This window comes from Microcebus murinus, chromosome 7 (assembly GCF_040939455.1).
Source record: "Microcebus murinus isolate Inina chromosome 7, M.murinus_Inina_mat1.0, whole genome shotgun sequence".
In the NCBI taxonomy this organism is placed as follows: Eukaryota; Metazoa; Chordata; class Mammalia; order Primates; family Cheirogaleidae; genus Microcebus; species Microcebus murinus.
The window spans coordinates 67,922,093-67,922,865 of record NC_134110.1 but is presented as its reverse complement, the minus strand read 5'-3'; positions in this window follow the sequence as shown (position 1 = coordinate 67,922,865).

Genomic DNA, 773 nt, shown 5'->3' with positions numbered 1-773 from the left:
TATGCTCTAATCAAATATTTGGGGGCTGGGGATTCACACTGCATATCTCCAGATCAGGATTATGTGACATGCCTTGGATTCCAGCCAGGTTTAAGGCTCTTCATTTTTAAAACAATAACCACCTGCTAAAAGAAGAAAGAAAGCCATTTCCTTCTTGACATTCGTTAGCTTAGGATCAGCAGAATCTTCCTGCTGCTCAGATTGAAATGTAATAGCTGCAAGGTTGAAAACTGAAATCTTGCACTAAGCACTTCATTGCTGCTGGCTTGTAATTTTTTTCTCTTCCAAAATTACATACACAAAGCAGTTTTAGACTCTGTAATCAGATATTTTGCCTCATACTACTGTGTGATTTGGGATGTTTTCTTTCTTGTCCTTCTTTTTTTCTTCTTTTTTTTTTTTAGAACTAGGTCTGCACAATCCATAGTCTCAGTTCAAGGCTCTGGACTCTCATTGCTGTTATATGACATTTGGGGAATTTTGACCAAGCTAAATGAGCAAGATGAACTCAGACTAGTTAACTTTTATGGAGCCCAAAGCCCTCAACTCAGATTGACTGGACTCATTTTTATTTGTTTGTTGTCCAGTATTATAGCAATCAGTAGATATATGTGTTGAAAGGTGAGAAGTCTTGGGAGGGGAGAGGCAAGGAGCATGTGTAAGCCAAAGGAAAAAAGGAAAAAGGACTTGAGAACCTCAAGGTGTTGCTTTATAATATGCTCAGATTTTGCAGGGTCATGAAATGCATCCAACTTTGTCTACATACAGTGATT